This window comes from Microtus oregoni, unplaced genomic scaffold, assembly GCF_018167655.1.
Source record: "Microtus oregoni isolate MIOR12 unplaced genomic scaffold, Mior012 000001F_ref0000356, whole genome shotgun sequence".
Lineage (NCBI taxonomy): Eukaryota > Metazoa > Chordata > Mammalia > Rodentia > Cricetidae > Microtus > Microtus oregoni.
Window position 1 is genome coordinate 25,592,215 of NW_024543060.1, and position 26,348 is coordinate 25,618,562.

Genomic DNA, 26,348 nt, shown 5'->3' on the forward strand with positions numbered 1-26,348 from the left:
AACAATATTTTGACTTTAATACTATTATGCATACATACAAAAAAAATAATTAAAAAGGACATGATTTGAAACAGAACAGGGCATAATATATGGGAGAGTATATAGGAAGGTAAAGGAAGATGTGATGTAATTATATTATAATCTTAATAATAAAAATAAGAAATATCATAAATATTGGTGAGACTGATCACACTGAGTTAACTTCCTTAGTGTAATGAACCTGGGTGAACAATAAGTTTTGCAAAATTTTCATCACAAAAGTTTGGGAAATAATAACATAATCTGAACCTGGTCATCTGTGCTCAAGAAAAAAGTAAAATGTACAGAACAGTTTGAAATACCAGCCTTTAAAGTGGGCATAATGAGAGGCACTGGTGATTATGGCATGAAAGAAAACTGATATGAACTATCTCAAATTAATCCTCATTGTAAGGCCAAATAAACATCTATTTTGTTGCCTTTTGCAGGTAATCATTGTTCTTTTTTTCTCTCTTCTTTCTTTTTTCTTTCTTTCTCTCTTTCTTTCTTTCTTTATCTTTAAGAAAAACTACTTGGAGAAAACTAGACTAAGTTTTAAGAGGCACTTAATAAAAAATAAATTAGAAGGTGAACATCCAAACTGGCTAGGCTCCCACAAAGCCAGCACATTACGTAGGTTCAAAACCCCGTGCCATTGTCCTTGGGTTCTCATCAGCCCTCATGTTCGCCATGCTCAGAGAGTCCAGTTTTATCCCATGCTTTTTCAGTCACAGTTCAGCTGGCCTTGGTGAACTCCCAATAGATCAGCTCCACTGTCTCAGTGGGTGGGTGCACCCCTCGTGGTCTCGACTTCTTTGCTCATGTTCTCCCTCCTTCTGCTCCTCATCGGGACCTTGGGAGCTCAGTCCAGTGCTCCAGTGTGGGTCTCTGTCTCTGTCTCCATCCATCACCAGATGAAGGTTCTATGATGATCCCAAAGAAGCTAAGTAAGAAGGTGAACCAAAGGAAAAGCATATAGTTGTCCTCTTGGCTATGGGAAGTAGACAAAATTGCCGGGGAGAAAATTGAGATCTTGGGGGTGGGGTGGGATGGGGGTAAGGGGAGATGGGGAGAGAGGGGGGATAGGGGGAGAATGGGGGGAGCTTGGGGAAGGGGGAGGATTGGGATGAAGGAAGGTTGGGTGGGGGAGCACGGAAGCACGGTTCTTAGTTAAGGGAGCCACCTTAGGGTTGGCAAGAGACTTGAACCTAGAGTGGCTCCCAGATGCCCAAGCCGAGGTCCCCAGTTAGTTCCTTAGGCAGCTGAGGATGGGGAACCTGAAATGACCCTATCCAATAGCAATACTGACGAATATCTTGCATATCATCATAGAAAGCGTATTTTCTTAAGAATTATACTACATTACTTTAATCTCTCTTACCCCTTCTCCTTCTCTACTTTCCTCTATGTTTAAAAAAATGCCCTGACTAGTTTTAACTTAACTGTTACAAAACAGAATATAAGGCTAACTATATCCCCAAAAAGAATGGATAATGCTAAGACACTTCATAACATTCTTTATTGAAGTATTTTTAAATGCTCAATGAAAATGAATAAATAAAATAAAATGCAAGATTCTTATTTTTAAATATTTTGAATAATTGTGTTTATAAACTAATTACCATTACATTGTTCATATTTCCTCCCAGGCAGTAAATCTAGGATAACTGTAACTCTAGTTTAGCAATATGCTACTATAATGTTAAACATGTTAATAAATAAGGAGTGTTCCCCAAACTACAGAATCTACCATCAACATTTCAAAATCTTTCATTTTGAGGAAGGTAAGTGATATTTATTTATACTTTACTTGTATTCCAGAAATATATGAGCATAGTCCTATGAAAATAAGACTAAGAATTGTTACACTGGTTATTTATTTAAATAATGGTTCTTCCATAAAGAGCCAGAGATCTCTAAGTACTAGAACCAACTAACCGCAATGTTCTCTTGCCTTAGAAAACAAACACTGATTACAAGTGTTTGCCATAGGGAGTTTGACAACTAATTCTAGGATGATATAACGCCAATAGGTATATAACCTTTAGACCATGTTGGAGAAAATATTAAAAGTATAGTAATGGTGCTCTCATAATAATTTATTCCTAACTAACTGATCTGAAACCTAGGCTATCAAGATATATCTATATCTATATCATATTCATATATATGTATATATATATGTTCTCAAATGCACTAGACATATGACATATATTTTGATAAGTGTGGAAATTATTCAACAGAAATGTAAAATCAACATACAATGTCAGGTATATATTGAAAAATCTTAGGACTTTCAGACAAATTATTACACACAGAGGAACATCTCCTTAGCAACCTGGTCTGGTGAGTGACTAAATATAAATGGAAACTCTGCGATTTGTAATTGTAGGGAATCGACCAAAAGTAGGTCAAGTATATAAGCTGAATACATAGATAAATCCATCATCATTTTCCCAAGGACATGTATAACTGTTGTATTTTTCAACTCTGCCAATGTACATTAAATAAAAAAGAAAGAAATTTTGATAATAGACACTATATATCTGCATAACATTTTTCAACATAACATTGGGTAAGATTTAGTTTTAACTTTCTCTTTTCTGTTCCAACAGGAGTACAAATTAGAGCTCCCAAACATGAAACCACAGTGAAACTGTAGTAGTTGGTTTAGCCCAGTGAAAGTTAACTTGTTCCTAAGGTTGACAGAGGCATGGCTATGAAATCGTAGTATAAGGAATAAACTCACATCATCTGTTCACAGACATTAACCATAGCTGAGTACATTTTAGTGCTTTAGATGATAAAGCCAACATGAGATGTTCCCTGTTCTCTTCCATCGACAAAACAGTGTAATACTCCTGTTAGGTTGTACACATTAGACACTGTCACTGGCCCTTACCCTTATTGGAATCAATCAGTCTGCTAAGAAAAATACATTGATTTCAAACTCTCATGATAGATTATTATCTACCAGAAAGCCATTTTGAACCAATTTAGCCATTTCAATATTTAGTTTGTATAATGTACAAGAACAGTAGACTCACATTTATTAAAATTTTAAAGTGGCTGGTATCTTAAAAGTTATTGACGATGTGCTTAAAGGCAAAGATCAGCTGAGATGGTGCACCTTCTTACAATGTTCTGGCCAGAACTTCAAATAAGAACGTCAGAAAAAACTATATCAACTACTCAGAGACTATCTGCTATTATACCAAACAGTAATCTTGAAACTTAACCATTATTTTAGTTTTTACATAATAACATCACCCCAAAGAAAGCTGGAAGTAATTCTAGAAAAATACATCCCCTCTACCAACAAAGTTTGTCCTCAGGGCTAGGGATATTATTAGTGGTGATAACTGGTATATGGTTGAGGGTAGAAAGCTCAGTGTTCTGTCTTTAAAAAAAAAAGGGAATGGATGAGATGGGATAATAGGTAGATTATTGTGAGCTTACTCACATTAATAATAATACTGAGTAATAGTGACTCTTGTGAGTTATTATTTATAGGCAATTTAAATTGGTATACATTCTTGTATATTGATACAAATTCAAATATATTTGTTATATTGAATATACTCATATTTCTATATTCTTACACCTTTGCAGAGTTAATTTTGTCATATTGATTGCATGGATATTTCTACTTCTTAAGATAATTTGTATATTGATGCAATTTTAGAATATATTTATTATATTTCACTATACATTTCTATCTGTGATTAAGATATTTATAGATTGTTTACATTTTGAGGTCATTTGTCTTCATTTGCTGCATGTTTGTTTAAAGATAGTTTAATTTTTTAATATAATTCCTTATTCTTTAAGCTATACAGTTATTAATAATAACAGATTAATAGTTATTCATGTTTCTCATATTTAAATTAATCAGACTCTTTAGTTGCCTCAAAATTATATTCTGAATAGACAGTTAGTCTTCAAACATTTCAAGACCTGTAGAATATGACATTTGAACAACTTAGAATTATGTTGACATGAGACACAATTGCTTCTTGCAGTATCAGTCTATTCCAGAGAGAATGTTGGGCACTGAGGACACTCCACTTGGAGCTTGTTTTCTTCTTAGCAAAACTAGTTTTGGGGCAAAGAACTGCTCTTGCCTCCACTACTGACAAATTGCATGGTGTCCAGACTGGACAAGCAGAATACAAGCAAAAAGATAGCAAAACCTTGCAAAGACAGGGTAAGATGGTTTTTCAAATTTTCCTGCCTCTGGAAATAGTCTGTCAGTTACTCCAGACCTTAGAAAAAGTTGGTTTCTCCAACATTGCAAATTAGACTTTGGGTAGTTGCCCAGGTAGCCAGTCGTCTCTGTCAGTTCTTACATGTTTTGGAAGTTGCTTGATTGCACTTTCTGTTGATTCAAGTAGTATTATTTCCCTTCTTAGGCCTTTGATGGGTTTGAAGTCTAGATAGTCATAGTTAATTTCCTCTCATGAAGTAGCCAAGCCATTTTTAATATAAGACTTACACTTCTTAGGATACGCTAATCATTGAAACATTTGGCATAAGTTTCATGTTTGTTGTTCATGCTAGTTATATTTCTAATTTTAGATATGTTTTGTCTCTTCTTTTACTTTGACAATACTTGATATTTGTTCTTATTTTATATAGTTTTGTATCAAGCTTAGAACTCTCTTATGTAGACAAAAGAAGGAGGTGAGGTAGGAATTCCTTCAGCCAATAGCCTTTAAGATACTGGCCACATTGGGCGTGGTCCCATGTACTATAAATGGAGATAAAAACAAAAACCACACAAAAACTCAACCAAAAAAGAAAATGACAGACCAATATCACTCATCAACATGGATGCAAAAATGCTCAGTAAAATACTGGAAAAATGACCCCAAGTACACATTCCAGTTGAAGAATATGAGCAAAGAAGTCCAAACTGTGATGGATACACCCTCTGAATTAGTCTACCTGAGCTAATCGTAGCTCACCAACATCAGCCAGACTGGGAAGGAAGAAGCATAAGCCCAAACTAGACCCTCTGAATGTTGGTGACTAGCACGGCTAGGGCAGACTGTCAGACCACTGGCAATAGCACCAGGATTTATTCCTACTTCTTGTAATGGCTTTCTGGGAACCTATTCTCTTTGGAGGGATATCTTGCTCTGCCTAGATATACTATGGAGGGCCTTAAATATTCCCTAAAGTAATGTGTCTTGCCATATCAGAAGAATGTATGGGGGTGGAGTGGGCGTTATCTAGAGGGAATGGGAAGGGGGAAGGGAGTGAGAACTTTAATTGGTATGTATAATGAAAAAAAGGGTTTTTTTCTTTTTAAAAAAATTAAATAAAAACATTTGTAATTTTAGCTGTTGTATTGTAACTAATTTCAAGGTGTCAGTGATTGTAATTTAGAGATCTAAAGCCTGAGTAATTGGAATTTAATGGATGTTAGCTGTCAAAGCTAGGAAGACAATAACTACTTAGGATACTTCAACATTTATACGGAGTTGCCAGGAGAGATAGAGCCAGGATTCAAATGAGAAAATGGGCACATAATTATTCTAGGCGTCCTATATAGCAGGGTACTTACATTTCATTTGATATTAACATAGCTTTCTAGGTTTTAATACCTTTCTCACAAAGAAATGTTATAGGATTGGTTTTACTAGAATTTTCATATTTGGAAAAGAAGGCCAAATTACACTAGCCTTTCCATTACCATCATGAAAAGTCATTTTTGTAAATCAAAGAATTATAATTTGTTTTTTTAATCAGAAAATAACAAATGGCTTTTCTATAGATGAGTCATATTGTGGATTGATATGTTAGACATTTTATTTACTGTTTCAATTGAGTTGATAATAAAAATTTACCCCTTCTATTTGATCAAGAGTCTTATTCTCCTCATACCTAATTCATATGCATTTTCTCCTAATTTTGATGATATTTATAAACTTCATATTATTTCCAAAAAATAGTTACCTTGAGTCTTATATAAAATGCTTAATATTCTTTAAGTTTGTGGTTTATACAGTGAAAGTTTAATAAAAGTCCAAGGAAAGACTGTAAAACAGGGAAAAACGGATGGGGGTGATGGATTAACTAGCAATCAAATTGTTACATGAACTGGAGGGCTCCAGTTTCTTCCTCACTAGCAACTGAGAATTTTAATGAAGCAGTGGGTATAAGGCTTGCTTGCCTGTGATCATCACACTGGGGACAGAGAGCAGCAACAAGTCGTACCGCACCTGCTGACTTCACAGCCTACCTAATTCACAATGTTCCAAGTGAAGTGAGAAACCTGCCTTTTCAATGAGCTCAACTCTGATAGATGGGATCTTTAGAAACAAATCTTTGCTTGTGAATGTGGGCCTTCACATACATACACACACATATATGCACACACACGCACACATTCACACACACATACATGCACACTGACACAAACACCAAAAGGAAAAAAAAAAACGCAGAAAAACTAAAGACTTGTACTTGACTCTTTCAGCAAATTGAAAGCAAAATAGCAGCAGTAATAGGCCCAGTAGAAGGAAGAGAATATATAGAAGTTAGATAACAGCTATCTAAGCATATTTAGAATAAATATTTTCATTCAGGATCATCAGTGAGTTATTTATAGTTTATAAACAGATAGTTATGAATAGCTAGAATAGTAAACCTCAAATGTTTAAAACATGTATTATATTTACAATGATTTTAGGTACACAGTGCATAGATGTGTTGGAATATCACACTATATGCCATAATAATTTATAATTAGTACATGTTAATCAAAACAAAACATAAGATCATATGGATCTAAATTTCACTGAATTTGATTGTACTCATAATATTTTGGTAAAATTTTATTGTCAGTTTGACACACCCTAGAAGATATAATGTCAGTTGAATAGTTGCCTCTATAAGATCGGCATGCAAAAATGCCTGTGGGATTTTCCCTAATTACTATTTGCGGAAGTAGGGACCAAACAAAAATTAAATACAAGTACAACTTATACAGCATCACAATCAGAAAAGTTATTTCAGAGAAGTTTGGGTACTTAGTTTGTACAATAACATCTATTAACTATTGATAACATAGCATATCATTTTATAAAAATATAATTGTGACTACATTGAGAAAATGAGCCAAGACAAAAATTTGCATACTTAAGTGAGTCAGAAGAATCATTAAAAAACAAATATTCAACTTTCTTTTCCTTAAATAAAGTAATATGGCTAATTAAAATATGGATAAAATAAGAATATGTGCCAGAAACAGAAAAAACAAGCAAGAATAACTGTTCAGGTGAACTGACAAAGAAAAATATTATTAAGTTCTAAGAATGAGGCCCAGTCCAATACATATTTCTTGTTTTATGTGAGTGTATGTGTGTGTATTTATATATTGTGAGAACAGATGAATATTTGCCATGAATAGATACAATATAGAAAAATACTTCAGGAGTTAACCTTCTTGTTAACCCATGAAACAGTATCCTGTTTACTCTTGGTACACCTGAGAATTTCACCTCTCCCCTGCTTCTCATGTCCATGTGAGGTTGTGATGGGATTACAGGTACCAGTATGACTATGTTCAGCTTTTTTGTTTTTTGTTTGTTTGTTTGTTTTTTAAGACAGGGTTTCTCTGTGGCTTAGGAGCCTGTCCTGAAACTAGCTCTGTAGACCAGGCTGGTCTCGAACTCACAGAGATCTGCCTGCCTCTGCCTCCCGAGTGCTGGGATTAAAGGCGTGCGCCACCATCGCCCGGCTATGTTCAACTCTTACGTTTTATGTGGGTTCCAAGGATCTGAACTTAGATCATCAGACTTGCATGAAAAGTATCCTTTATCCATTGAGCCAACATCTCTGCCCCACAGTACACATTTCTAAAATAAGATATGCAAATAAACAACAAAATATAAAAATAAGGATAAATATTATAAACCATTAGCTGAATACAAATAAAAAGGGAAAATCATTGTGAAATGTGCTAAGGAATGTAAATTAGTAGTGTCATTCTAAAACATTGAATGAGTGTCCTCAAAAGTCAAGAATAAAACTATAAGATGAGAAGGTACTTCTATTTATTAGTGCACATTAAGAGAATAAAATCAGTATATTGAAAATACATCATTTTGTTAGGTATGGAATCATACCAAATTGTCAATGAATAGAAATCAACTTCGGTTATATCATTTTACGAACAATGAAATACAAGTTATGCTTTTCTATATGCATATATTATTTTTCCAGTAATTCTATATTGTTTTTCTTTTCTCTGAAAAATATCATAAAATATGGGGTTTGGCACCCTTATTAAAAACAATGGATAGATGCATGCATGGATTTATTGTTGCTCACACAATTTCTTTTATTGTTTATGTGCCTTGTTAGGAAGCCGCATGTTGACTTTATTACTATGATTCAGTAATCAAATTCAAAAGCAGGTATTATGGGGATCGCCAGTATTCTCATTTTGCCCAGGATTGTTTTGGCAGTCACTACAGAAGTCAGTATGGAAGGCCTCAGGAAACAGAAGTTAAAAACACAATGTACATAACAGCTCTTCTACGACGTACCCTGACAGGAGCACAGAAATACAAGGATGCCTGTGTTTGTTATGACATTATTAGTTTTAGACAATACCTGAAATCAAGTCTAGATGTCTACTAGAAATGTTTGATGTAAATATATGGAGATTAATTTAACCTTAAAGAAGAAAAAGATATGTTGTTTAAGGAAAAAATAATGAAATTGCAGATCACTTTAACCAAAGATACATGAGTAATTAATGAAAAGAATCTTGTTTGTTTTCTTATTTATTATTCCCAGTCCCTGCCTCCACCTCCCTTCTGCCTTACCCCATTCACTCCTCCTACTTTTCTATTCAGAAAAAGGCAGGCCTCCCATGGGTATCCACAAAACACACCATGTCAAGCTGTAGTAAGACTAAGCACATGCCCTTGCATTGAGGCTTGGCAAGGAAGCTGAGTATAAGGAATAGGTCCTAAGAGCCAGCCAAAGCATTAGGACAAAAGCCAGTAAAAGATTCAGAAACAGCATCTGCTCCCAGGGTTAGGAGCTCAACAAGAAGACCAAGCTATACGACTGTCACATGAATGCATAGGGTCAAGTTCAGTCCCATGCAAGCTCCCTGTTTGTCGGTTTATTGTTGCAAGCTCCTATGTTCCCACATTAGTTGATGCTGTGATGTCCTTGTGATTTTTTTCCTGTGATGTCCTTGACCCCTCTGACTTCTACATTTCTTTCTCTTTTTGTTCAGCAAGATTACCTGAGCTAGTCCTAATGTTTGACTGTGGGTCTCTTCATCTGTTTCTACCAATTGCTGGATGAAGCCTCTCTGATGGCTAATGGGCTAGGCACCAATCAATGAGTATAGCAGAATATCGTTAGGCATCATTACACTGACATTTTTTTTTCTCCAGCTGTGTTTGGCTCTATGACTCTAGGCCATCCTGCTTCAGGATTCTGGTGCTTCAGACAGTGTTGGGGGTGGGCTAACCCTCATAACATCGGTCTCAGGATGGACCAATCATTGGTTGACCACTGCCACAATCTCTGTGTCATCCTTACTCAAGCACATTCCATAGGAAGGACAGACTGTAGGTTGAAGTTTATGTGGCTGACTTGCCCTACTGCAAGTCTTGCCTGATCATAGGAAATGACCAGTTCAGGCTACATAGCTGTAATTTCAAAGAGTCTTAGCAAGGGCCATCCTTGTAGATTCCTGGTAGTTTCCCTTGCACAAAGTCTCTACCTGACCCCAAATGCAACCCCCTTTCCAATTGACTCAGTATTCTCAGAGACACTTCCACCTAATTCCTAATGCTCCATCCCTACCCACAATTGTACTCACAAAATTTCGTATTTCACCTTCCCAGGGAGAACCCAATGTCCCCTTGGGATGTCCTTGTTACCTACTCTCTCTGGATCTGTGGATTGCAGCATTGTTATACTTTTCTTTACATCTAATATTTACTCACATGTGAATACATACCATGTCTGTCCTTCTGAGTCTGGGTCACCACACTAGGAATCGTGTTTCTTTTTTAGTTTGTTCCATATTCTCTCAAATTTCATCTTGTCATTGTTTTAACAGCAGAGTGGTATTCATTGTGTAAATGTACCACATTTTCTTTATCTGCTCTAACTCTTCTTCTTCTTCCACATAACACCAAGTTGAGCTAAGACAATCTAATCTAAGCCAAAAGAATACCAGTCACCCACTGCTCATTTTAGGCAGGTTTGCCAGAGCTTGACACCAAAAGGACGCAATTACTTTTTACTGATTCTTTGCTATATCTAAGAAATCAGAGCCCAAACTGGTGCCTGAGTAAGACTGTGTTTCAGAATAATCTCGAAAATAATTTATGCAGGAATAGGACCATTTACCACATGATAGCTCCCAGTAGTAAAACAGCTTTTATATTGAGATAGACCCTAGGTGAAATAATAATAACAAAAAAAAAAACAGACAAAGTATTTCTCATATCTTACATTTCTACCCAGGTTTCTTCTCCCACACATATTATTTTCTACTTTATACCTTGAATCAGAAAACGTTTTATGAAAGTAACTATATTTTAAATAAAAAAAATAGAAAGAAAAAAGATAGTGTATTTAAAACTGCAAGTCAGAAATACAAAATCACATATAAAGGTAGGCTTATTAGAGAACTATCTGTCTATTTTTGCAGAAACTTTAAAAGTGAGAAGGATTTACAATGCTATACAGAGTAGCTAATATAGACAACTATCCACAACCAAACATCTGACATGATTGATAGAGAAAGAAAAACTTATCCTGGTCAAATCAGGTCGAGAAAATATATGATCATAAAGATAATTTCACAAAAGAAACTGAAAAAGATTATTAGTTAAGTACATGAGGATTATAAAAATCAAAAACTGCAAAGCAAAAATGATCAGAATTAATGTAAATATTGCACCAATAATTTTGTATATTAATGTTAGAAATTTCTGAAACAAAAGACATAGACTATCAGAATTTATTGGAAAACAGGATTCTTTTATTTACTGTTGCCAAGAATTTTACCTTATAATCAAACATAGACAAAAGCATTCCATTTTTTTCTTGTGATTAAAAAGAAATCAAGGAACAAGTTTAATTTATTTCTCATCTTAAATAAAATAGCTTGGGCCAACCATTGTCTGTATGACACAATCAAAATTTATCAACAAAACTTCGTTTGTAAACTTTCAGCTTTTCTCAACTCTGCACATAGTTGCCTTTATCTTCCTTTGTCAATTTTGTAGACCTCGCCTCACCTGTGGTTTTATACTTAATATTCAATTTTTATTTAAGTACATTCCTCTTCCTAACTTACACATCAAACATAAAATGCTAATGTGCATTTATTTATACAAAATTACTCTCACTGTTTAATCCAATATTATCAGCTCTTTTACTTATTCTTTTCCAGAAAATCCACTAAATCCTTAATTTCCAACTGACTATTTTATATTTAATGACTTTCTCACTCCACTGAACTGGAAGACCCAGAGAGATAAAACTGATGACTGATTCCACATTTTGATGTTTTAGAAGTTATATAATTTATAAAAGATCATTAAGAGTGCACATTAAAGGAATTAAGATAAGTTTATAATGAATGAAAATAAGAATTTTGCCAATATTAATAACATAAAAACAGTTTTATATTCTTATACTTCATGTGAATAATGTATTTTAGGGCCTTTTGAAAAGTTGTTATCTCATGTTCTAAAATTTCCTATTTTTTCCTTTCTTTTCTCAAGGACAGCTCCATTGTAACTGGAAATGTCTGTTATGCTTACTCCTTTATGTTCTGTAGTGTGCAGAGAAATGGCCCTTGAAAGAGCACTAAGTCCTATATCAGAAAAATGTGTGAAGATTTGCCATAAGACATATGTAGATATTTGTGAACAAGTTAGCTTTTAAATATGTGTCAGGCTAAATGTCCTTCTTTTAATGACCACTTATTTGTGATTTCCTCTTTCAGCTTTTTATACTCTTGTTAGAAGCAGAAATTTAGTGGAAAAATTATATATATATATATATATATATATATATATATATATTATTGTTGTAAGTGGCTTTCTTATCTTTTTGTATAACAAAACACATGTGAACCTTGAGAATTTTAGTGACATCATGGGCACACAGTGCTTCAACTTCCTTGGTATTGTGTACTGGGCTATAAACTGTCAGGAAACATAGTGAATTTTTATAGTCTTAGAATTAGAATACAACCATTTATGTAAGATATTTTATCATAATGTAACCAGAAAAAAATGTTCAATGTTAATAATTCCCAGATATAGAATTAATGACATTTTGTATATCCATAAAAAGTTTTTTTCCTTAGAAGAATGTTCATTTAGTAGAATGGTGCTATAATTTATTATCAATGAAAGTAAATAAGTGGTTTGTAGAGGACCACATGATTTGCTACTTACGTTCATTACGTGCGATAGACCAGGGTCAGAGAGTCAATTAGCACATGGTTTTCAGGTGTAAATTCTTTTGTAAGATTTACGTGATTGTCTTTGTGTTGGAGTGGGAATACATAGGAATTCCTTGGAATCAAGAAAGGGGTCTATCAAAGGGGAAAAAAAGCGACCTGGAGGGAGTGTAGTTGGGCGTGTAGTAAAATTTTGATTTGACACTGTGGCTGAAAGGGTTTAAAATAAGAAAACATAAAAGAGCTGTTGGACTAGAGTGAAGGGCTAAGAAAACCCAAGTAGGTATGAGAATAACATAAAGAGACTTATTACTTTATATTTTAATCAAAAAACTGAAACAAATATGTACGTGGAGACTACTCGTTCGTATCCCTGCTGCCCGGACACTAATAATAACACAGAAGCATTATTAATTGCAACACTGTTCGGCCAATAGCTTAGGCATCTTTCTAACTAGCTCTTATATTTTAAGTTAATCCATTTTATCAATCTATGTATCACCACAAGGCTGTGGCCTACTGGTAAGGTTCTGAGGCATCTGTCTCTTTTGGCAGCTATATGGATGCTTTGATTCCACCTTCTTTGCTTCTCTCTGTTCAAATTTCCCACCTAACTATATTCTGCCCTGCCATAGACCCAAAGTAGCTTCTTTCTTAAGCAATGGTAATAAAACATATTCACAGCATACAGAGGGAAATCCCTCATCATGAATAAAAAGAGAATAAAAACAAAAACAAAAAAACAGAGATAATTGGGTGGGAATAAATTTTATTTAATTTTATGAATGCTAAAATGTTCTTAAATATTTCTCTCATCTGTACTGTTTGTTAACATAAATATTAAAATAATTTAAAAAAAAATAAAATTTCAACTTCAAAACCAAACTCCTCTTTAATGTTCTTTGTTTCAGATTGAGTTGGTCTAGTTGGGATTTGAGGTAAGCTCTCACAAAGTAAGCAAGGCTGGCTCAGACTCAAGCAAGTTTCCTCTTCTACATCCCAAATGCCAGTTATATACCATGAAAACCTCCATCCTAATATTTTAGAAAAAATAATACAATAGCAACAAACCCCCTCAAAAAACCTGGTTACAGTGGCATTGACATATACAAAGTTACTTTCAGATATGCTTTCTAAACTACTAATTTATAAAACAAAATAAAAACCATAATAATAAACCTGTATAGAATATATATATATATATATATATATATATATATATATATATATATATTGCTGTTGTTTCTTTCTTGGTGGTGGACAGGACTATTCACTGTAGGCCAGTCTTGATTAATTCGGTTTCTGTCTCTTAAGGGCTTGTAATGCAGCAATTAATCACCACACCCAATTTTAAATTGTCTGTCTTAAACTAGAACAACAAAGAATGTTTAGTGATGTTCAAAACATGCTTTATCTAGAATTGTTTTGTTTCTAAATTCTCATTCAATAGTGTCATTTTCCATACTAGGAAAGGATTTATGATATGGTGAATGGATTCTATGGCAGTTAATGGATAATATGATATAAGGGAATGTGTGAATGCAAACATTGACTATGGTCATATTAACACAAAGGTAAAATAACACTAGGGATATTCAGGACATTAAAACCTATAGGTGCTATATGAAAGTACCATTCGTTTTATTCATTTTCCTTTCCACTTGAAACAAATAATGCTGCTGTCTGTGTTACTGGGCTTAAAACATAAACACCCATTCACTTTCTCCACAAATTACTTCACTAGCAGTCTGGGATCAAATGTACAACTGTCATCTCTTTTCAGCTGTGCAGAGGTATTTTGTAACCTGTTTGTAGTTTCTCTCCTATAGATTCTTCCTGCTTTCTTGGTGTTGTTGAATACTGAATACCTTACCCTTTCATACAAGATTTCACTAGAACTTCATTTTTTAATCTTTGCTGGTAAATGACAATACCAAATAATTATTTCCCATTTTTTAGTCACTTGACAGTATAAAATATATTTTCTGATTGTTGTGAGCATTTCTGATTTTATATTTATATTTGAATATTGCATTAATACTATTTTAATCTCTAAGGTTGATTATATTTACAAACCCATTAACATTGTTTTTTTCTAATTCAATTTCAGAATAGGAGATATGGCACAGTTTGAATTAGATGATCAAGATAATTATATTCTTATTGAATCAAGTATCAGATTATATATTGTTTATCAGATAATACCCTAGATATTTCGCCAATTGAAATTAGTCACGTTATCTCTCTTTTAATGTATTGAATAAGTATAAAACCAACAGTAGTGCCATCATTCTCTACAGAGCCCTCTCTACTAATTTTCAAGAGGTATACAAAAAGGAGAGGTTTTGTTTCTCAGACTGCAAAGGGAATGCTCCACAGAGGAAGAGCCAGGTAATAGGATGGTTTTATGATTTCATTTATTTTATCATGAAACTTGAAAATGCTAAATTGCTTAAATGAACCTTTAATATGTGCATAGAGTATTAGTGATTACTGATATTGACACCACACACAGTAGCTTTATCCTTACAATATATTGAGACTTTTTTGTCTTCTGTAAGAAAAAAATGAGGGATAACTAAAACAAACAAGATTATGTTTATTCTGCAAAAGGAGAAATAGTATAGGGATTAAGAAGAACCTAAGAATCCAGATTAGTAGATAAAACACCATCTCTTTATTCATTTGCTTATTCTTTAGGCAAACATACTTTGACCAAAGAGTCTTCCATAAGGTAAATTCACAATTACTAATTTTTGACTCTGGCAAGCATTTCAAAATACACTGTGAATCCACTCCATGTTCCAGTTTAAGAACATAATGGGGCAGACACCACCACACAGGCATTGAATACTGAAACAATAATTAACAATCATGCTTTTTTGTTTAAATGTATCTATAAAAGATATTTTGCACATTTAATGCAGACACCTACTGTTTTTTGTTTATTACTTTGTTTGATTGCTTATTGTGAGACTAAGTTTTATTCTGCATTCCAGGCTCACACAAACTCATTGGCTGGCTTTAAATCTGAGCCATCTACTTTCTTTAGCACATAATTTGTTTTGCACTCTGTATTTTAAATAATTCAAAGATTGTCTATGTCATCAGCTTGTGTTGTCTCTGAGGGCAAGTCAAATGTCTTAAATTGTCTTTCTGTAACAAAAACCTAACTATTTTACCTCAAAATGACTTGAGTTCATACATCCAGCGTTTTTTGCCAACATATTGTTTGATTGCAAAGAGATTTCTTTCATTTTTTATGTTCCTTTCATGAAAATGGGAATAAAACATCCCATTAGACTGGTCTACAGTTTCCCATTTCAGAATTAATTTATTTATTCAGGATTTAGTAATATGGCTTTTAAGAATCAACTTTTGCCTTCAACTCAACAGCCTTGCAGCAGGTACTCACACAAAGTCTTTAATTTTTTTCAAATATCAGTTATGCATTTAGTGGTTAATACTATTATCAGTTATCTTTAATAATATTGGTATAAGTTGGATGAGTGCTATTTTACTTAAATTTTATATAGCATAATTTTATAAATTTTTTTCTAAATGTGGAATCATTTGTATGGTACAACTCATAAACTGCTTTGACTTTAAAATATTTGCTTTAATCACTCTGTCATGTATATTTCAGAGCGTTCAAAAATTAAGTGCTTCCTATTAATCTAAAATATTAAAATTGGGAAATATAGAGATGCCTCAGATTAAGAAAACGGGTTGTTCAATCAAAGAAGTTGGATTTCTTTCCCAGCACTCCCATATCGGCACACAATTGTCTCTAACTTGAATTCCACATGACCCAGTGACCTCTCCTGGCCTCCTCAGGGTCCAGATACACATGTAATACACAGTCAATACACGATGTAAGGTAACAGTCCCCTACACATAAAATAAAGTATTAGTCAGTTTTTTAAAACTTCAAAAATAAAATTCTACATGTATGTTAACAGAGTCTTAAAATAAAATTCTGCATTCAAGCACTGGCCTTTTGTTGTGGTGAGGTGTTATATTTCAAAAGGCCATGGTGGACTTAATGTTCTCTCTCTCTCTCTCTCTCTCTCTCTCTCTCTCTCTCTCTCTCTCTGCCTTTGCTTGGATCATATATTATTTCTCAGCTACTGCTTCAGGACAAGCTTACCTGCCTACTACCATGCTCCCTGCCATGATGGCCATGGGTTAACCCTCTGAAACTGTATACAAGCCCTCTATAAAATGCTTCCCTACATAATTGCCTTGCTCATGGTGTCTCTTCATAGACTAAAAAGAACCTAAGACTGTGACAATAAATTTCGAAGATTCCTTTTATCACTTTTACACTTGCACAGCCTATATATTATCAGAAATCCTTTACATAAACTTGCATTTTTGCAATAAATGAATATACAACTATACATAAGTTGCACCTACAGTGTTAGGTGATGGTACTCCTCTTGGGTAGACGTATAAATTATTGCATGTGTCTCTATCATTGATAGTATCATATATAATATATTCTTAGCTTCAAAGAACTGGGTGGATAACCTACACATTTTTCTGTCTCTTGGCCCTGGTAACAATTACACTTTATTTCTATCATTTTGCTAAATTCCACATAGAATAATACAATTGTTTTGCCTATCCAAATTTGCTTCTTTCATCTAACAAGATGCATTTAACTTTGCCAATTCTTATACAGCATTAGTAAATAATTTCTTTGTACTGATAAATGTTCTGGAGTTTGAATGCTCTATATTTTTTACTTCTCTTTCAAGTCTGAGTAGTCATCATTGAGCTAGTATTACACACATGTGAGTATAGTCTTACTCCTTTGTATCTAAATCAAGGAGAGAAATTGATGGATAATGAAGGAATACACTTAACTTCATAAAGTCATTAGAGATTTATATATGAACTAAGGAGTTAAAAACAATTCAGTGCACTGTACCTGATGAAAGTCTCTCCACCATATGTTTGTGTATATAGTTCTTGATGTGATGTCAATCTAAAGTCCTGTTCTTGAATATTGTGTCATTTAAGTTTGGTACTATTCAGTAGATTTTATCCCTTCTGCCAGCCTACAGATATCACTCCTTAGAGGATTGTGAAACCATGAACTCTTTTGTTTTATATCAATATTTGATGAGGACTCCCATGTTTTACAAAGTACTTTTGACCAGAGGTAGATAAAATGGATTTATTGAATATTTATTTGCAGTCTGTGGGGATTTTCAAGAAAATGTGTATTTGGTATAAAGCACAGTCTAAATAGAACTACATCTCCATGGTGTGTCTAATACCAGAGTGTGTCAAATACTGTGAAACTGGCATTTCTACCTGTGGAAATTTAGAGTTCACAGTTTTGTATTTGGAAATTCAGCATTTGTATTACAAGTATAAAAATAGACCCAAGAAGTGTGACATTAATGGTGAATTTTTCAGAATCGCACATCAGATTTGTCCTACAAAATGACACAAATCTGAATTCATAAATATGTATTATAACTCTCAAACAAATATAATATTTTGAAAAAAATCTACCTTTAGAATTTAAATGATCTCTTAGTTTAAGTGAGTAATTCTAATTGAAATTAACTCTTCTCTTCATTGTGGATAATGGTGATATTATACCTTTTTAGAACTAAATAAGTTCATAAATTTTGCACTCATTGGCAAACGTGTGGTGTGCAGGTTTGTAAATATTAGTATTTTAATCCCTAAAACCACAGTCTGAACTAAAAATGCTATTTTATATTGATTTTTCCTCATTGTAGATTCAATGTCTTTTTGAAAGTGTCTGTGTATATGTACACATATATGTAAGTTTTCTGGATGTGTGTGTGCTTGAATCTATGTGTGTGTTTGTGTGAGTGTGTATGTATGTATATGTGCATGTGTGTGTTTGGTTGTGGGGGAGAGGGCTGTTAGTATTATGCTCTAAAGCAGGAGGTACAGTTTTATATCCCTTAGTAATTACATTATCAAAGTTAATTTGACACTTTTACATGATATTTAAGAAGTTAAAATTCATTATGTTTAAACAGCTTTTCTTAGCCATCAAATATGGTGTAGAGCTTTATGATTTAATTTGATAGAAATATATTGCTGTCCACTGATTTATTTAATTGGTATGCTTGTAACTAGTCAAAACATTTTAAATATTCATCTTTACTTTTTAATTATTTCTCTTTACACACTCAATAAGCACCATGATTCATATCCATAATCATCCTTGATTAACAATGAATGTCCTACAACATAAAATGCACAAATCTTTGTTACATTTTTTTATTTCTTAGTATACTTCTTTTCATACTCCATTAAAAATTATTAAACAGTATAGATTTATCATATAACGTTCTTCAGATTCTTAGAGTCAAATACTATAGTGACACCTGTTATCTATTAATCATCTGTCATAAGCTGCCATTTGCCACTCTTGTATTTTGCATCTTATAAACATTTGTATAAACAAACTCAGTACATGCAGTAGAAACACGTCCCAGTGCCTTTATCAGCTTTTTTCACGGTCTGGGGAGCCAGTTTACTTTCTGGACATGTCTTTCCATTATGATCTTGCTGCGTCCCTGTAGCACAGGAGTCTGGTGCATACCCGACTATCTTCACAGGTACTGTTCTTATCATTGTAGGAGCCTCTGGTGGCCATGCTAATATTGTATTCCGACACTATGGCAGGATTTCGCAGATTGCAAAAGAGGAAGTGACTCTGAGTTTAGCAAGTGGATGTCTCCCAAGTGCATTGGGTATGGAAGTCATGACAGCTCATCTCTATATATGCAGATATGTATAGGAGAGGGCCTATCTATGTACGTGTCTCTGTATCTCGTTATATACAGATGTGTATAGGAGAGGGCCTGTCTTTGTGCTTTTATACAAAGGCTATTTTCTTACTACAGCCTTTCTTTTGAAGGACCACAGATATCTATTCCATACATGATATCTTTTCCATGGTTAATATAACATATTTCATAGATTTTGGGAGAAAATTGTTTTACATATATTAATTCATTGTACATAATTCAGATTTCCTGTGTATTTTTATTTTCAAATGAGTAATTGTAATGGATACATGAGAGATGATTCCAGAGATACCCCAAAATATATGGATGGGGAATTTTGAGAATTTTATAATTGTTCCCAAGCAAGCTCTCTTCTATCCTAAAAATAGAAAAGGAGAGCAATTTAGATGCTGTATTTTACTAATATGCTTCCACTCATTTAAAAATACTACTCTATAAGATGAAATATTGTCATGTCTTCTTTTAATAATTACTCATAGCTTCCTGTAAATGGTGACTCATGCTCAGATCACAAAAGAACTAGAGGACAAACTGGCTATAATTTCTTTTCCAGAAATCTGTCAGAAGAAAGGGAGGAATTTAAGCTTTATATTTTTTCATTAAATTGAGTTAAATAGTTGTTTAATAATTATTTGTTTCTTGACTTGAATGCTTATTATTTTATGCTAAAATCTATAATATAAAACTAGACAGTTTTACCTCTGCAAGAATGTGTGCACTTAGATATACAGAGGCAAAGCTATTTATTATTTTCTGTCTTATACTAAGCTTCTCTAAATAAGTGTATATTTTGTTCCTTCATGTTGCAACAAAACAGTTTCTGACACACTGACTGGCTCAATTACGAAAGGGATTGTTTGACTAATACATTCTGATTGTAGAAAGTCATTGAGGGAAGTCGGTCAGGAACTCAAGCAAAAATAGACATAGGAACCATGGAGGAATGCTCATTTCTGTTTTGCTCCTCACAATTTGCTCAGGATGTTTCCTTATATAAACAAGGTTCACATTCCTCGCTATGACACAACTCACAGTGGATTTGTCCCTCCCACATCAATCACATATCAATAAAATGCATGCACAGACTTGCCCACAAGGCCAGTCTGATGGATGCGATTTCTCAAGTAACGTTTCCTCTGACCAGGTGTCTCTTGTGATTTTGTGATGTTAACAAAAACTACAATGATGTTGACAAAAACACTGTACCTGATGTTGAGTTTATAGTTATAAATCTAATCATAAAGTATAGTTGCACCCCTAAGAAAATCAAATATTTTGAATTTGGATTCTATGGATAGTAATGTTACACTTGTGTATATTGTGCACCTCTAGGAGGGAGAGAGAAAACACTTACATGTTCCAATACCATTAGTAAATCACCACATAAGTGGGATTCTTATCCATCAGGACCACAAAACAAGAAATTAAGAGCCTTGTTTCTCCTTGCAGCCCTGAACACGGACAGAACTGGGGATTATAAACATAAAATTTAAAAATACTTTGTTGCTCAGTTACAATTAGTCACCACTCAGGATTTGGGGAGTAGTTTCTTTCCTTATGTGTTCCATCACTGTCAACAGACATAGAATGTTTTTTTTACCAGTTAGACACATTTGTTGTTGTTGTTGTTAGGTACATCCCTAACTATGTGTCATAAGAGATTATGTCTATACGTCTAAAGAGGAGGTTAATCAGTCACTTGAAATTTCTTCATCACCCAAACATTGGAACTTGAACTTTGTTTCAACCTACACGTAATATGGGGTCTAAAGTCAAAGTGACAGTACTTAGCCCAAGTTGCTTCAGTATTCTCCTTTTAGTAATAGTAAAAGCATTTATCTGCAGAAAAACCAAGTCAATGAGGCGTGAAAATGCAAAGAAACAAAACCTTTAATTTGAACATCTTAATACTCTGGCATAGCAGTGATCTACAGGAAGAAATGTATGTTATCAAACACCTATTTCAGGTTACATGAAAAAGAGAAAAATCAAAGGGGACGAAAAGATGAACATCAGTATTGGTGAAGAAGAATGTGTAATCAGAATGTATTGTATGGAATTTCTTTTAAAGTAATGTTGCTGACCTTGAATAGGAAGAAAGCTCCTTTCTCAACACCTATGTATGACTGTTCACAACCACATGTAAACCCAAGTTCTGGACAGCCATTACGGTCCTCTGGCCTCTAAAGGTAACTGCATTCACATGGGTAAGCATACAGGCAATGTGTATTCACAATGCAAATACAATCAATTAAATATATGTATTTTTATATTAAGAATTAAATGGTAGGAAAGAGAGTTAAATGAGCATAATTGTGGAACTTGCACTATGGTGATGAAGGGTACACAATAAATATGAATAAAATGTCCATATTTTTATTTAAGAAAATGATGACAGCAGTAGTAATTAAGAAATTTAACTTGAACTCAGGGTTTTCTAATTGTAAAAGTTAATGGAACATGATTATGTGTAGCTAGAAACTAAATAGTACCCAAGTTCATTAAAGAAACACTACATAGCTAAAATTACTTCTTGACTCTAACACCGTGAGATACCTCACTCTTATAAAAAGACAGATCATCCATGAAATAAAGCAAAACAGGAAAAGCTGGAGTTAAAGAATATCATAAATCAAATGGATACAAAAGATGTCTTCATTACATTCAATTCAAACACGAAGGAATGTACATTCTTCTCAGTAGCCCATGGAGCTTCCTCCAAAACTGACCACATATTAGGAGTCAGATCATCAGATAGAAGTCTATCAGCAGATAGAAGAAAATTGACATAGCATGCTGCTTGCTATCTGATAACTATGGATTAAAGCTGTAGATCAAAGAGAAATAGAAAATCAAGAAAATACACAAATCAATGGACGTTGAATAACTCTCTGCTGAATGACAATTGGGTCAACACATAAAAAAGGAGGAAATTAAAAACTTTTAATGCCATTTGTGGTTGTGCATGCCAGTAAGATCTGCTAAAGGTGGCAGAGGGAGGAGAATCATAAGTTCAAAGCCAGAATGCACTGCACACCTTAAAAAAAATACTTTTAAGAATTGATTGATAATAAAATCACAAGACAACACACACAAAACTAAAGGATATGAAGAAATTCAAAGCACTAACTACCCAAAATAAAAAAAAAACACCATCCCCAGCAAAATGCCAGAGATCTCATGTTAATAACAACACACTTGATATCCCTACAGGGGGAAAAAAAACAATAGATATGGAAAGAGAGAGATAGAGAGAGAGAGAGAATTGGGCCAAAATCAATGCAGCAAAAGAATCGGATGAAGTTCTAATTGTAAATTATTTACCAAGTAAAATCATGATGAAATAAATGATTTAGACAGACTAGTAACTCCTAGTTAAATAAGAGTAACTAAAAATATTACAACCAAAAATTCTAGGTCCAGAGGTATTCACTTCAAAATTCTTATCAAATCTACAAAGAATATGTACCTCAAATTATTCTGAAAAATAGAAAATTCAGAAATTTTTTATTCCTTTATATTGAGATACTATTATATGTTGCCAAACCTATACATAGATCTCACAAAAAATAGAAAAGAATTTTGTACCAATATCCCTTATCCAGCATAGATGAAAGTTCACAATAAAATACATGCAAACTCAATTTAAAAACGCATCCAAAGATTATCCAAAATGATTACATAAGCTTTGTCCCTGAGGAGCAGTGTTGCTTTGACACATGTAAATAGAGAAATATAATCCACTTATATAAATAAACTGAAAGACAGTAAGTCAATAGTCAATATTTCCACTATAACAAGACACTGATGTATATATTTTTCATATCTATTCCATATCATATTTGATATCTTAGAAATGGAAATGAAACAGCTGACAAAGATGAAGTGGATAAAATAAGAAATGAATAAGTAAAAATATAAATAGTATTTTAAAGAGATAAACAAGATACTGGAATAGAAGGATTAAATGGAGAGAGAAATGAAAGGGCAGGATGAAGAAGAGAAAAGAAAAATTAGCATAAAATGTCTTCTGAGAATGTGTTGAATGCAAAATTATATCTAACCAAGAAGTTATTTGAAATTGACTCATGGTGGGGGGGAAAACAATCTTTTTTCCTCAAATCCCTGGCACTAGATATAGCAAATACAACCAAGGGCAGGCCCAATGCTAAGGATTAGTTGGTAAACACAAAATTGTCACAATGGTTTTTATAGACGTATTTTTTGTTTTTGTTTTGATTTTCTTGATTAAAGATAAGAGAGAGAGCAAGAGAAGAGAATGTGAGGTTTGGTGTGAACAGAAGTAGGGGCGATCTGGTAGTAACTGATAGAGCAGAACAAATGTCATCAAAATACATGACATGAAAAAATAATTTTAAAATACAGATTTCACTAGCTTAAACATGTATGAACCTACCTACATATTAAATAATCTCAATTAAATCAAAATCTAATGGGAATGCAATTTTGCAAATGAAGAAATGATTGCCAGGTAACACAATTAAACACGTTGGATAAAACAATGCACAATTAGCAATAAAATTGAAACAAATATATCAGCATACTTATCAATGTTTTGTAATTATAGTGATGTATACAGAAGGAGGTTTTTGACCACTCTATTTTACATTACTTCAGTGACTAAAGTTAACTTTCTGGAAATTCAAAGTAATAAAATATGAAGCTACTTTGATTTCTACTTTGAATCATGCTTTTTTATAATTATTTGTGATGGTTTCACTATAATTTCCTAGATCTTCTTGAACCTCCATACAGGTAGGCATTTTCTTTTCACAATGAGACAGGTACTAAATATATCTCCTACTCTTGCAATCATAGCTCAATTGCCACCGTGAACTCCAGAAAGCACTGCAATCACACAGACGATTAAAAACTGTTTATAGGGCAAAAGCTCAAGTTGACTTGGATGTCAGATTACATGAAGGCTAAAACTAAAATTGAAAAAGAAAAATGAATTTGGGCTATAATTTCATAACTGATAGGAAAGATTCTTCTCACAGAAAAGTAGTTTAGATCAAATAGCTAATTTTCCCAATGGACTCTGTAAAAATGTTCTGTAAAATCTTTAAAGAACTAAAATACTAAGTGATTATGCTTACAGCTTTAAAAACACACTGTAATAAGTTATCATTTTGGATTTTCTGCAGATAAATTTTATGCAATACAGTGTAGCCAATCAACCAATGTAAAACATGATAAACTTAATATTAATTCTGTTAGGACCTGTGGACAATACATATGGAATTTTATAGACTAATTTTTTCTTCATTTTACTAGATAGAGTACTTTGTTCCAAACTTTGCAGCAAGAAAATTCACAGATTCTGGCTTCCAAGAAAATATATATTTAGAAAAATATAGAATATACACATAAATAAAACCTATTGTTTTTGAATATCCCATTAGATATTATGTATATTTCATTTTTGTAAATCACAATACTTGCATTAAAATAGTACTTCATTTTTTAGAGTAAAGTGAAATGTGTGAAATTTTGTAGCTGTCACAATAGAATGAAGCTGGTGGTGTCAGAGTACCATATGTGACTACAGTTTTGTATCACTAAATATGGTGAAAAAAATTCAAGTCCACTTGCAATGAGACAAATTGATATCACAGACCATGAAACACATCAGGACATACAAATCTTGCTTTTTTTTTTTTGGATTCATAGTAGCATCTTCATCAAGAAATGGTGGGTGATGACCCTCAGTATATGTGTCACTAGACATGAATGATGATATATTTGACTTAATGAGTTTTGTAACCCTAATCGAAATGGAATGCAGTTATAGTTTAAATGATAAGCTGAAAATATCAGCAATTTATTGCTAAAATTCTTGTGAGAGTTAAAATACACAATGATGATTGTGTTCATAAAATTGTCTCACATATCCTATCATTTTCATCATTTTAAATGAAAAATATGGTTTTATTATGTGTTTGTATAGATTTATGAAGGTGAGTTAGAACAATATTATATGAAAAAAAAGAATGCTTGATTTTAGTTGAGTTTAATGATCTTAGAATGAATTAGTTAAAGATATTATAATGAATATCTTTCCCTGGAGTCCCGCAGAGGTTTATGTTTGTCTCCTTAATATTAAGTATTAATAATAGCCTTACATGCCCAGCACCTGGCATCAGTGAAAGAAATAGCAATGCATGGAACGGCACTGTGAAAATGATGAAGCAATCCTATACAAATGAGATGAGAATGTGACTACATCATTTTCTTTTTCTTGCTGAGAGTGTTATTTTCTGCCAGTTCTGAAGACCATTACTGCTATAAAAGGACAGCCCTGTGGCTTCTGTGAATCTACTGAGGATCTCATGTTCCCTGAAACCTGCAAATCCTTAAAACCAGTGTGGAAAAATCTTCTAACATGTAGAAAGTCAGCAACTCCCCAGGCTACAACATGAACTCTAGAAAACAGCTCTTGTTATACTATCAATTCCCACATTTTTTGAGTCTGAAAGTTACTTCAAGTATTTACAGAATTCTGGAGATGGAAATCACAGGGCTAAAGACCTGAAGGCTAAGATAAAATTTACAAAGCCAGCTTTAGCAAGTACTGAGATTCAGGCAGGTTTCTTGATTTCCAAGTGAATGCATTTTTTTTTTTGTTTTTTCTGTTTTCCAATTTTGGTGTGTTACCTTTAGTAGCCAAGTTTAAAATTTCTTATCCAATTTTAGTATATAGTTCCTTCAGAGAAAGAGTCTTAGATATAATTCTCACAGATAAGCTACACATGATAAATAAATTAAGTGGAAAATCTGTGTTTTGCTGCGGGAGATTTTGGATTTAGGGTAAAACCTCAATTGGAAGAATGACAGGTTAATACTTTGCCGGCAATATTTAGCTAGATTTCCACACATCTTCCTTGTTTTACAGTAGCTCCTTGGAACTAAGGTTTTATACTGTTACTGGTACTACAAAGCAGAGACACAATTTGTCCGCATAGAGAGGGTGATAGGGGCAATGGCCATATCCTTTCCACATACTTCTCTGAGCATTTCATAATAACAAAAAACTG